Below are 13,502 nucleotides of genomic sequence, written 5' to 3'. Positions count from 1 at the left end.
TGTGCAGGCCCTTCTGCACTTGGGGTTTGGCCCCTTGACATGCTTCACTTAGCCGCTGAGGCAGAAATGCAGTCCTGTGCTGAGCCCTTCCTCCCAGCCTGCTGTGGCCTCGCCTGCTGTGGCCTCGGCGTGGCCATGAGACGAGCGGGACGTGGCCGCCCTCGGTGAGAGGGGGACAATGGCAGCAGAGCCGGCGCGAACCAGTCACGGACAGTCACCCCCCAAGGCGGGCGCAAGCTGCGGAGACCCCCGCCGCCCAGCAGGGCCGGCCTGCGCCACCTGACCCCATGCTGCCCAGACGGGAAAGCTAAGTACATTCATGTCGGTTCATAGCACAGAGATCCTGTGGGTGGTCCTTACGTGGTAGTAGCTGACTGATGCCATTCTACTGTGTTCTCCTCGGGTGGCCCTAACCGCACCAGCGAATTGCATCGCCAACTACATACTGGTGACTCCACGTGTCCGGCTCCCACATCTCTCTGTCCTCTGAACTCCAGCCCCCCACGTGGCATCTCCGTTTGGGGGTCCTGGGCTCCAAGCTCAGCCCCCGAGCCTGCCCGGGGCTCCCTGTCCTCGGACTGAACCTCCCTCCACGGCCTGTGCTCTCCCCCCCCCTCACCCTTCCCTCCGCTTCCACCACTCTGGGGTTTTTCACAAGTGGTCTCCTCTTCCGTGGAAGCCCACCCAACTTCCCTAACTACCTCTGTGCCTCAGCTCTCTTCCGAATGTCCCTTCCTCCGAGAAGCCCTCCCTGACCCCTCCTGCTCCACCCAGCGTGAGTCAGACCTGCCGTTGTTTTGCACTCTCTCCAGACACTTTTCCCCGAGTCTGCGGTCGTGTGAAGGGCGGCTGCGCTGGTGCGAGCCTGTCCTGGCATCAGATCTCTGAAACTGAATTTGCCAGTTTGCCTCTCTCCGGCAGCTAGCACGTGCCTGGCCTGTCACGGGTGCTGGGAAATGTTGGGCGAATAAGTGGAAGACTTCCTGAGGAAGTGTAGGACGTCAGGGCCCACGGGGACGGGTGGCAGACGCGCTGTGGGACGCATACAGAAGGACGACGTTGGTCCAAGAGCCGTGGTCTACTTCCCAGCAGAGAAGTGTGGCAGACTCTTTCCCCCACGGAATCTGGAGGGCGTGGGCAGAATGGGTCCGGTCGGGCATCCTCCTGCCTGGCCAACACCTGCCCTCCTACCCCCTTCCTATCCCCATCTCTCCAAGATCATAAAGGATCCTGCTTGGGCTACGGCCATGGCCCTGGACTTCACCCCATCAGTGGCCTGGGGTATTCCAACGCGTCCCAATAGGCCATTGGCTGTGCAGACCTGCAGTCTTGAGCGATGTTCCCGGGGTCAAGGGGGGCGCGGGTGGAGCCCCGAGGGTACGGGTGGGTGGACGCGGGCTCTCAGGGCAGGATGGTGTGGGCACACGAGGCTGCAGGAGGGAGAGAAGCACTGAGCTCGACGGGATTGGATGGGGGCCGGGCGTGCTGTTGGCCTGCACGGGAGGGCCCGTGGCCGTCTGTTACCATCTTTGGGAGAACAGTCACGCCGTTTGCGAGCTCCAAAATCTCCCATATGTCTACGAATTTTTTCATGCTCGGGAAGCTGGACCTGCTCTGTCTGCCTGCAGTTGAAAGCAGAGTCACAAGGTCAGAGTCCCCAGCTCTGGCCCTCTGGGGCCGTCCCCGAGCCCGTGGCCACCGCAGCGCCCTCCGAGCTGGCAGGACAGAGAAGCCAGTGTGCTGCCAAGGGAGGGGGCAGCAGGCGGGTGATGGGGAGTGTGCCTCTGTCCCCTCTGTGCTCCGAGGTAGGGGGGTGTCCCCAGTGCAGTCCCAAGGCGGGCACCACACAGGGCCACTTGGGGAGGCCCCTCTGCTCACAGGACCCATGGGCCGGAGCCTGATGCCCCTCCCGCTGCGCTCCTGGCCACGCCCTCCTCCACGGAGACTCCACGGGACCCCTCCGACCTCTCCGATGGCTGTCCTGCAGGCCTCGGTGCCCCGAAGTGGGTTTGTGCCCCCTTCCCCCCACCCCTCCCTGGACAGCAGCTCCCCGCCCACCCTCCCTTCACCACGTCCCCCTGCTCCCCCGATCCTGCCCTCAGCCCAGGGGGTCCCCTGCCTCCATGCAGAGGGTCAGTCCCACTCCGGGCCTGTTGCCCTCTGGGCTCCGCCCGTGCACTGGCCGCCCCCACTCAGCCCCGTGGCAGCCACACCAGAGACCCGCCCACCTGGTCCCCCCGTCCGGGCGCAGCACTCCGCCCGCCCACCTAGCCACCCGTTTGCTGTGTGTGTCCCGGCCCTGACCTCCTACTTCCCACTTCCTGCCAGCCCGCAGCGCAAGGGCCGTGACAGGAACGGATGTGTGTTCGTGTCCCCCCAAATTCATCCATCAGAGCCCCAGAGGGATGGTGTGACATCCTGGGGCCTTGGGAGGTGTGTGGGGTTAGCTGGGTGCTCATGATGGGGTCAGTGCCCGTATAAGAAGAGGAAGACACTGGAGCTCTCTCCCCGACACTTGACATAGTGAAGAGGCAGCCATCTGCAAACCAGGAATGGGGACCTCCCCGGAATTCGCCAGGTCGGCGCGCTGAGCCGTGAGGATCAATGTCCATCGCGGGCGCCCGTGCAGTGCGGTCTGTGGTGCTCTGTCAGGGAGCCCGAGCTGAGGCAGGTGCTTCCATACCTTGCCCTCTGAGCTTGTCGCCCCTCCGTCCCCCACCTGACCCGCACTCCGCACGCCCCCTCCCCAGAGTTTTCCACTGGACTCACTGAGGAGCAGCAGGGTCTTAGAGGTCCGGCCGGCCCGGCCCAGGCGCACGTAGACCACGCCGTAGCTGTAGTCAGTGGACAGCACGTGGAAGCCCTCGACCCCCTTCACTGGACCGGAAGAGAAGCGTGGGGCCGCCCGATCAGGCCTGCACAGCAGGGGCAACTGGGAAGGGTCAGGAGTCCCTCCCACACACCCAGCCACCTTCCAGGCCTAGGCTGCGGGCACTTGCATGCTTGTGGGCTCTGGGACCGTGGCCTGCCTGCCCGCCCCGTGGGCCGCTGTCTCTCCCATCCACCCAGCCCTGGGACAGAGGAGCGGCCTCTCCCGGGCCTGTGGCCATGAAGCCGGGGACACGCCCACCTCCAGGTCTTTCTCTCCAGGCCCGGGCCTTCCTACGCACAAGTATTCCTGAACATCGCCTTTTTCCTATCTTTCCGCAGAATTAATGTGTGTGACTGACACCCCTGTGACCTGGGGGCGGGGGGTGGCAGCAAGGCGGGAGCCCTTTGTTGGCTCTGGTTTCCTGGAATTTTCCACTTTGGTGCAGGGTCAGTCCCACAGCTTAAGGGAAACCCTCGGAACACCCACTCTCTGCCGAGTGCTCCCGTGTACGTGGTGGCCTCTCCCAAAATCAGGCCTTAATTTTTAGGGGCAGGAAGGGTTTCGGGACTGCAGAGATGATCTGTCAGATGTGCAGGTGATCTTGGGGCTGGCTCCCCCCGCCCCCGGCTCCCTTTCCCCTCTTGACAGGGAGATGTCTCGGCTGTTTGTGGTCAGGGCTCCGTGAAGAATGTGCTGGGCCCCTCCCCGGTCCACTCACTGGCTGAAGGCAAGTACCACCTTCAGCTGGCCCGCTTTGTGGACCTCCAACATCGATACCCCCAGCTTCCTCCTGTCTCTGCCTGGCAAGAATCTCTGGCCCTCACAGGCGACAGCCAGAATGTACCAGAACCCTGAAAACTGTGGAGAGCGTGCTGGCGTAGCAGCCCGTGCCAGGCTCCCAGCCGGGCCCTCAGGAACCCACCGGACACTGACATTGGCCTGAGGCCCAGGCCGGGTCCAGCACCAACAGGTCGGCGCAGCCCCTGCACAGGGACCCGGCTGCCCCTCTGGGCCTTGGCGGGCAGGTGCCGGGTGTGCTGGGTCCCCGAGGGCTGGCCTGTGGTTACCATCTGCTGGAATTCCCTTCCCGTGAAAGGCCTCCCCCTTCCTTCCAGCTCGGCCCTCGGCCCCATCCCTCTGACTTCCTGCCACAAACCCACATTCCCGGGGAGTCAGTTCCCACGGCCACCTCCACTAGGACCTTCCACCTGCCAGACATCTGGTTGTTCTGGAACACGCTCTGCTCGTTCGGCCTCTGCCCACCTAGCATCCCTGGGGCCCTGAGGCAGCACCTGCCTGGGGCCCTCGGCCCTCCCCCCTCTTGCGTGGCCACCAGCTCCTCAGAGAGAGGCCAGGGCCTGAAACCCCTTCCGCCCTTGCGGCACTGCCTCCTGTTCCAGGATGGCCCTTTGGAGATTTTCAGGGAGTGATCTTCCAGCCACCACACACACTGCATGCCTGGCCCCGGTCGGCCTGGCTGTCAGCCTTGGGGAACGCAGGTGTGTGGCTCACCTTGTTCCAGTTGAGGTTGTGGGACTCCCTGGGTAGCTGTTCCTGCGGCCGGGACCCCGTAGCAGGCATAAGCGCCAAGACCAGCACACACGTCAGCCTCCCTGGTCCCATTGTCACCCTCCTTCCTCGGCCACCGGGGCACTGAGTTTAAGTCTCCCCACCCACCTGACCCTGCCGTGGGTGTCCAGCCACCCCAGAGCCTTGAGCCAGCCTGGGGTGGGTCAATGGGGGGGGAGAGGGGCTTTGGGACACAGGCGGGCGGCCTAGGGGCTCGGCCTGGTGGGTGCTGCCTGAATTTGAAGGCCATCGTGTTCCCCTGTGAGACCCCTGGGCCTCCCATCCTAGCCCCCGCGGAAGAGAGGCAAGCAGCCGGGAGGCGTCCCTGGGAGTCACTTCATAGAGATATTTGCACGTGAGAAGCAGGACCACGGTGACGATGGGGCACAGATGGCACCAGCGTGACAGCAGGGCTTTCCGTCCCGAGCAGGTGCTGACGGACAGGGCTGCTGGATGTGTGTGAGCGTGCCCACCCCTAGCCTGCACGCACCGCCCCCCTCCGTGAGTGATGGGCACCCCCCCCACGACGTCAGGCACGGCCCCACCAGACCACAGGAGGAGCCACAGGCTCGGTCCCTCGGGAATCCTGCCCCCTGCCCTGGCCCCAAAGCTCCAGGCCTGGGAAAGCCACACTCTTGTGCCCTGGACACTGTGGCACCCCAGCCGCGCACCCTGGTGGGCACCCACGCCCACTGCGTCAGCCCGCACCTGTCCAGACCCCCGAGGGTCTGCTCTAACTCAGACAGTCCTCCCTCCAGCCCAGGGACTGTGGTGACCTCTGCTTGCGGAGCAGCTGCCCCCAGCCCAGCCCCCACTCAGGAGCCAAGACCCACGTCCACGTGCCCCCCACCCAGAGCTGGTTCTGGGCTGTATGGCCCAGCCCTCGGTGAGCCCCACGCCCATCTCCTCCCCTGCACCGACCGGAGCCCCGAGAGGGCAGCGCCCCGTCTGACATTGCCGTCCGCCCTCGGCACACAGGTGAGAGGCATCTGTAGGGCCTTGTGGGATCGTTTTATTTGGAACTGCCGTGAGTCCTGAGAGCAGCCCGCCCCACACCAAGCTCCCAGGCGGCTGAGCAAGGAGGCCAGCGCCTGGCCAGCCTCACAGGACTCGGCGGGCACAGTCCCACCGGGAGGTCGATGCATTCACTGAAACCCAAGCAGAGTGTTGCAGGACCCCAGATTCACCTCGAGGGGTGTCAGCCCCGTCCCGGGCCCCGGGCCTTCTCGGGGCAGAGCTCTGGGGTGTAGGATCTGGGGTGATGCTCAGGAGGACAGCTGACCTGGAAAGTCTTGTGCGCACAGGTGACTGGGGGGGAAGAGGACTACTGAGGGTGGGCACCCAGGACACACCGCGGCCACCCCGCTCTGCCCACGGCGTCGCCCGAGACGGGGCCGGCCCTGCAGGCCTGGCTTTGGGCAGGAGCAGGGGACTCCGTGTAGAGCTCCCCACCCCCACCCTGCCTGACTCCCTGAGGCTCGGAGGGACCCCGAGACCCACAGAAGTCAGCCAGGGGCCCGTGGGCATCGGGTGACACTCACGGTCCGGCCTCAATGTGGCCTGCTGCTGAGACAGGAAGCCCAGGACTGGCTCCACCTAGCAAAGAGGCGCAGGGCCTCCTGGCTGGCCAGCTCTGTCCGGCCTGTGGGGCGGGAGGGGAGCCCTCACCACGTGTGCCCCGTGCCCCAGCCACCCCTCCTGCAGGGGGCCAAAGGGCAGGGATGCTGCTCTGGGACCCTGGAGGCCCGGGGCTCAGCACAGTCAGCGGGAGTTTGCCCAGCCTGGCCGCCCGTGGCAGGGAGTTTGTGGGGCCGGCCCGTGGTGTCCACCACTTACTGTACAGCTCCACGGTGTTGAACGCCTCGTCCTTGAACTCTAGCTGGGTGAACACAATGGCGTAGTTCCTGAAGTTGGTGCCCAGCCCCCGGTAGTCCAACACTCCTAGGCCTAGGAAATACGTGCACCCCCCCAGGGCGGAGCATCAGACCTCACGAGAGGCCCCCCCGGAAAGCATTGTCCCATTGACCCCAGAGCCAGCACACAGAGGGCCTCAGGAACAGATGCCCGGCGAGTGCCTGTCCCAACTCATGCCGGGGGGAACCCTCCACCGATCATGTCCCCTCGGGGGCACCACCCCCGACGGAGGCCCAGGGTCACCGCGGGGCACGCCAGGGTGAGCCCTCTGTCTTCCAAACTCTGACAAAATGCATCCTTTCACTTTCTAGTGGAAGTCTCGGGGATGGGCCCGCTCCCCATCCCACGGCATTGGCCAGGCGGCAGGGGACGCCAGCCCAGGCTGTTGGTGATGGATCCCACTAGGGAGGGCCCAGAAAGCCAGCCCATCCCGCACCGCCCCATGCCCCACGCCCCGCATGAGACCGTGGAGGCCGTCGCCTTACAGGAGTTCTCAAACACCCATCCAGAGCTCTGTCTCAGCAGCTCCACCACGTTCACGTCACGCCTCTCCAAGCTGGAAGAGCGATCGTCTGTCCTCGGCTCAGGGTCTGGACTCAGGCCCAGAAGAGACAAGGGTCCTACCAACTGCACCTGGCCAGCCACCAGCATGCCGCGCAGGGGATCCTGGCTGCCGCTGATGGTGCCCGTTGCCCGGAAGCCTTGTTCTGCACCGAATCCAACCTGGCCGGGGAATGAGCAGACACGAGAGCCCTGCAAAGTGCAAATCGACTTCCTTCCACCTCCCAAGAGGCCTCGCGCGCTAGAAGCCACGTGACGGGCACAAAAGGAGCCTCGGACAAACACAAGGTCGTCTGTAATTTTGGGTAAAGGCACCCAGTATCCAAAGGGGCCTACGTCCCCGAAGCGGTCAGTCCATAAAGTGAACCAACCACAGAAATGCAGCGGTCTTTGCTCACTAAGATGAGCTCATGGCTGGGAAATTCCAGAAGGAAGAACAACAGGCAAGAGCCATCCAGTAAACTGAGGCAGTGGGGCACAAAGCTGCAACAGGTGAAACAACGGGGTTTGGAAAATCAGAAGACTGATCAAAGGAATGAATGGGAAGTCCAGAAACAGGGGCGCCTGGGTGGCTCCGTCCATCAAGCGTCCAACTCTTGGTTTTGGCTCAGGTTGTGATCTCGTGATCGTGAGACTGAGTTGGGCTCCGCGCTCAGCACACACTCTGTTTGAGATTCTCGACCCCTCCCTCCGCCCCTCCCGCTCGTGCTCTCTCACTCTCTCAAGAGTAAATAAATAAATCCTAAAAAAAAAAAAAAGTCCAATAATAAAGCAAAATGGGAGCATGGGAATTTAGCACGTGACAAAGTCAGCCGGAGTCCGTGGAGGACAGAGAGGCAATTCGATTAATGACGTTAGAAATTGGATAGTGATCTAGAAAAAACCAACTGGTTCCTCCTATTTTCCCAGGGTCAAATCCCAAATGCAGCGAAGATGCCAGAAGCACCAGGGAGTTGCAAGCCGTTTCCTAACTGACGGTGTCACAAAAGCCAGGAGCCCCGCAAAGAGAAAGCTAGTGTGCATCCTCAGAGAAATGGAAAGAAATCCTTCATGTATGAAAAAAAAAAAAGTCCTCCTCAATGTTATAAGAAAAATGACAAACTGGGAAGTATATTTGCAACTGGTTTCTGTCACAGACAAGTGCCTCATATTCCTAATCCTTAAGGGTTCTTACAAAGGAGGAAAAACACACCTTAGAGGAAAACATACCAGAGATGTGACCAGGCAGTGCGTTGGGCAGGGAGCACGTACGCTGCGACGCTCCCATCCTTAGAAGGGCCACGTAGAAGCTGAAGGGGGCCATCTGTTGCCTATCAGATGTCGTGGAAGCAAGAGCACGGGAATGCCGGGGCGCTGGTTCAGGGAACCTGCCACGTGGGGACCTCTTGGAGGTGAGAACACCAGGACCCACGCCACAAAAGGTGTTTCCAGTTGCCGAAGATTGGAGAGCACTGTCTGTCGAGCAGCAGAGCCTGGCAGAAGGCCTATGGAGTCTCACACAGCGATCCAAAAGAGCAGAGCGCCCTGGTAAATGCGAAAGGACATCACTGTACGGCCCAGCGATCCCCTGCAGGGCGCACACGCAGGAGAACAGAAGGGAGACTTGCACACCCATGTTTATGACAGTGCCATTGACGAACCAGACGGTGGAAGAAACCATGTGGCCTGTCCACACCATGGAACATAATTCAGCCTTAAAAAGGGAGGAAATCCCGACACCGGCTACAACGCGGATGAATGTGGAGGACACGGTGCCGAGTGAGATCAGCCCGGTCCCCGGCGCAGACAGACCAATCCCCAAGGATCCACTCCCCGGAGGCCCCAGAGGAGTCAGACCCACAGAAATAGGGGCAGGGGAGGGGATGGGTCCGTGTTCAACGGAAACGGATGGAGGGGGTCGGCTGCACAACAGTGTGAATGTGCTTGACGCCCTTGTGCTGTGCGCTTAGAAGTAGCGAGGACAGTAAATCTCTGCGCTGTGTTTATCTTCCTACAACTTTGAAAAATGTCATAAAGACAAAAGAGAACAAACTTTGAAATGTTTTAAAAGAGAGCAGAGCCTCTGTGGACTGATCGGAACAACCCCCCAGCGTGCGTGGGCAAATGACACATGGGTGCTGGTGTGTGCCTGCCCCCACGTCCCTAACACGGGCTACCCTCAGGGAGGAGACGGGCTGGCTGAGGCAGGTGGGGAAGGACCCCCACGGTACACCCTGAGGAACCCTGATTTTTGAGCCATGCAAGTATGTTTGCTGTCCAAAGGCCAACGAATGAAATTTCATTACACAACAAAACGTGAGAGGCCCACTTGCCTCTCCTCCAAGCCCTGATCCGAATGTGTATCTGCAGGGGGCCCTCAGCACAATCCACCTCTCCAAATCAGCTTCTGGCCCAGGTCCCTGGACAGAGATGCGCCTTGACACTGGCACCAGGAGAGGCTGCTGACCAATCATTCCGTTGAGCAGATGCCAAAAATCGGCTCTGAGCCTTGTGGCATCCCCATGGCTCCTATGGCATCTTTGGCTTTGCATAGGGCCCAAGGCCCTCCAGAGGCCCAGCTTCTGTATTTGGATGTCTGATTCCACCAGCTTCACTGGGACGACCCAGCCACGTGGCTTTGGGGCCAACACCATGGCCCGTGGGACCAAGCTCACCCAACACCGTGGAGCTGCCATCTTACCCCAGACCTCCCCTGCCCTTGCTTGTCCCAAGGCCAGGCCTGGCCCAGGTACACCCGGGCCCCACATCTCCTGCAGGCAGATGCAGGAATGCGAGGGAGGGTACCTGGAGTCCCCCAAGAACCCGCGGCTCTTCAGCACAAGGCATGACCCACTTCAAGCAGTAGCTTGAGAAGGATTTGCCCAGGAGGCCTCTCCCACCCCGGCATGAGTCCCACCCAGACACAGGGCACACACCGCACTCACCTGTGCCTGGAGGACAACATTTTCAGGTTGTTTTCTGGAGTAAGGGTCACCATGACGCCCTCGACGTTCTTCGTGGCCTTCTCCAACGCAAAGCCCTTCTCACCTGAGGCCACGGCAAAAACATCCCAGGACCCCAGAAGCTGGTGGAGGAGGAGCAGGTGAGGGGGGCCAGTCCCTCAAGCCCTTGGAGGCATCCTCTCTCTATCTGGGAACCCAGGGCCCCTTCCTCAGGCTAGCCCATCCCCCCATAGCCAGTGCCGGTCTGGGTTGGCTCTGGGAGGGTAACCCAGAGGTTGTGTGGCCCCACGGGAGGGGCCTGGGCCCCTAGGACCCACAGGAGTGTTGTTACCGGCTTAGGGTCCAGCCTCCTGAGCCACACTGCCTGGGTCTTAGGCACTGAGACCAGAGCCAGCAGGACAGCTCACAGGACAGCCTCATCCTTGCAGGTATGTGCACACCAGCACACATGCCTCGGGGCCAGGGGTGTGCAGTGCCTCCAGCCCCTGAATACCCATTTATATGTCTCTGCATGGGTCTCTGTGGGCGGCCACTAATCGCCACGACACCATCCTGGCCTCCCTTTTTGCAAGGTGGGGAAATTACCCAAGGGCGGGTGGCATTATTATTCAGTGGTGGCCTCTGTGCCCTGCCCAGATGTGCTAGAGAAGGGGGAGTGGGCCCCTGGCGAATGTGTGCCAAGCACACACAAAGCGTTCTTTGTCAACGCTGCCATGCCAATCCCTGGTTCTGTATGCTTCCTTCCACTGGAAGCTTCCAGAATGAGCATCCCATTCCCAGTCACACCACCTGCACTCCTCCCTGGGGATTCAACACTCTTGAGCCTTGCTCAGTCTGGGTAGGCCAGTAACCCTGGTCCTTAACCCTGGCTGGCAGTAGGCCAAGGCCAAGTCCCAGCGGAGGCACAGACAGTTCTTCCAGAAGCTGAAGGTTCGATCTTTTGTTTCAATCTTAAAAAAAAAAAAAAAAAAAAAACAGAAACCAAAATTTTTTGAAAAAGCTCCCACCCCTTCATGGCTTACCCATTATCCTGCTCTGTGGGTCTTGGCCTCCTGCCCCCACCCCCAGTCAGCACCCAGCCCGGAATGTCCCGTTCCTTCTGTCGCTCCACTCCACCCGTCTGAACGTGTCCACCCTCTCGCCCACCTTGGCCTTGCTGCCTCCCACCTCTGCACTCCATGACCCTGGCCAGACACCCCAGGAGCTGCACAGCCCCCAACGTCCCATCGGAGATCTGTATGGGCCTGGCTTCTCAGCCCTGGATCATCTGAGCCCCTAGCTGGGAGCAGAGGACAGAGGGCTTGGTAGGATCTGTCTGAGCCCCTGAAATCCAAGGGGAGGCGGCTAGGAAGGTCCTTCCTTGGGAGGTTGGAGGGAGTGGTGGAATGTTCAGACTACATTTCCAGACCCCTTTGCTGGCTGGCTTCCAGGGGTTCTATCAACACAAAGACAAGGAAGATTTGGCGGGTGGAGGAAAGATGAAGCCATTTGTCTTGCCAGGCCTTTTTAAGGAGGGACCTCTGCTAGGCCACCACTCCAGCCCCTGCTTGGGAGATGAGTTTACTGGTGAACAAAAGGAAACCAGCCCTTGTACAAATGTGCAGCTCAACTTTGCACCACCCCAGGACCTGGGGAGTCTCAGGCCTCGACCACGGATTAGGGTGTCCCGTGACTACCAGCTTCCCCAATGCCTGGCAGAAGAAGATGGGATACAAGGACAAAAATATCACCCTACTCTTCAAATTAATCCTGTTCATCATGTTTTTTCAAGTACAGTTTCCTGACGCAACATTTGAGGAGACAAAGATGAAAGAAGAGAATCACAGCAGAAGAGAGATAAGGGAAGCAGACCCACCAATGCTCCCTGCGTTGGAATTACAAGGCAGGCTCTCGTAGTCCACTTGGGCTGATATCACAAAAATACCACACACTGGGTGGCTTATAAACAACAGGCATTTATTTCTCAGTTCTGGTAGCGAAAAGTTCTAGTCAGGGTGCTAGCAGGGTCAAGGAGGGCCTCTTGTGGGTCACAGACCTCTCACAGTGTCCTCATGGTGGAAGGGGTAGGGAAGTTCTGCTGTGGGGTCTCTTTCATAAGGGCATGGATTCCATTCAAGAGGCTCCACCGTCATGACCTAGTCCCCTTCCAAGGGCTCACTTCCCAGTGCGATCGTACTGGGGGCTAGGACGTCAACATGAGTATTGGGGGTAGACACACACATCAGGACCACACAGATTGTGAAAACAGCTATGATCACCTTGCTTAACAAGATGGGAGCCACATTTGAAATTTTATGGTATTTTTGCAATTCTCATAATACAGCTGGAAACCATAAAAAGTGGTATAGATAAAAGACATCTGTGTAACCCAAAATAATCTTACAGATTGCAGATTTGGAGAAAAATATATACAGTAGGCTCTCATGAGCCAGAATGCACAGGTTGTTCTACAAAGGAGACATCTTAAATCCTGGGAAAAAATTGATTTTTGGCAATAAATCCGGACAACTAGATATCCATTTAGAAGAAGATTAAGATGAAGCATATTCACCTCATGCATGGGAATAAACATGAAATGGATCAGAAATCTCAGTGCTAAACATGGAAATGGAATCATATGAGTAACAAAAGAAATCACTGGTGGGTTTCTGTATGATGTGGATGTAGGGAAATGCTTTCTAATTGTATCAGATTTCACTCCTGAAGGCGGAACCATCAGGAGGCATATAGATTCACAAATAAGGGGTTTGTGGCAGGAGGTTGACCTCACATCACTGTAGGAGCTCATTTCACAGGCCCCGTAAGGCTTTTGTCTTCTGGGGATTCTGTCATGCAGCCCAGGCAGATCAAGCCACTACAAACCCATAGGCCACACTAACTATGCATAAAATCCAGATGTAATAAAAGAAAGTACTGATAAATAACTTGACTATATTTTTAAATTTTTTATAGCAAAAATAAAGCCATAAACAAAGTCAAAAGATGAGTGACAAGTCTGGAGAAAATATTTCCAACACAGATCACATGCAAGGGCTAATAGCCATACTCTACCAAAACTTTTAGAAATTAAAGAAAAACAGGGCTGAAAACGCATCACAAAAAAAGGACAAATGACATAACCAGATAATTCACACGAAAAAGTTAAAATGACCCCTAAACATGAAAAGATGTTTCTTATGAATTGCATTCCACCAACCCCCCGCCCCCACCAATTTCTATGCTGAGATCCTGACCCCAGAACCTTAGAATATGACTCTGTTCAGACATGGAGGCTTTTAAAGAGTTAGTTAAGTCCAAATGAGATTGTTCAGTTTAAACGTACCTGGGGTCCTTATCAGAAGAGATTAAGGTATACACACACACACACACACACACACACACACACACACACACACACTCAACTGGGGCGACCATGTGGGGACATGGGGAAAAGATGGCTATGTACACACCAAGGAGAGAGGCCTTGGGAGGAACTGGCCCTGCCACACCTGGATCTGACTCCAGCCTCCAGAGCTGGGAGAGAATACACCTCTGATGTTTAAGTCTGTGGTGCTTTGTAATGGCAGCCCTGGTGAATGGATACAATGTTCATTTTCATTCACAGTAAGAAAATGCAAATTAAAACAATGCGGAGATGTCATTTA

At 58.4% G+C, this 13,502-nt stretch overlaps 1 pseudogene; it reads right to left on the bottom strand.

Annotated features, from left to right (window-relative positions):
• Nucleotides 1-1,401: 1,401 nt before the first annotated feature.
• On the bottom strand, nt 1,402-11,990 carry LOC148161698 (uncharacterized; annotated as a pseudogene).
• Nucleotides 11,991-13,502: the final 1,512 nt, after the last annotated feature.

Source organism: Eumetopias jubatus, unplaced genomic scaffold (genome assembly GCF_037043125.1).
Source record: "Eumetopias jubatus isolate StellerSeaLion01/CBP00866 unplaced genomic scaffold, mEumJub1_p1.0 scaffold_89, whole genome shotgun sequence".
Lineage (NCBI taxonomy): Eukaryota > Metazoa > Chordata > Mammalia > Carnivora > Otariidae > Eumetopias > Eumetopias jubatus.
Note: the sequence above shows the minus strand (reverse complement) of the source record. Positions and strands in the feature narration are given on the sequence as shown.